Here is a 262-nt window from a genome sequence, read left to right on the forward strand (position 1 = left end):
TTTTTCGTTTATTTTCATTCCACAATTCATCTTCGTCACTACTGGATGATGATGAGGACAGCACATCTAGCAGCTGAAGTGTTAATCGAGTTTCGAAACGGGAGGGCTCCGATTGCACACATCGCATATTGCACACATGTATTGCTGATTGGCCAATTTAAAAATAAAATAATCTCATTGGCAAAACAGTAAAAAATTACTAGGCACCAGTTGATATGAGTGGTGTGTACAATCAGAACTGTAGGCAAACGGGATCCTCCCT

Source organism: Trachymyrmex cornetzi, unplaced genomic scaffold (genome assembly GCF_001594075.2).
Source record: "Trachymyrmex cornetzi isolate Tcor2-1 unplaced genomic scaffold, Tcor1.1 scaffold182, whole genome shotgun sequence".
Classification (NCBI taxonomy): domain Eukaryota; kingdom Metazoa; phylum Arthropoda; class Insecta; order Hymenoptera; family Formicidae; genus Trachymyrmex; species Trachymyrmex cornetzi.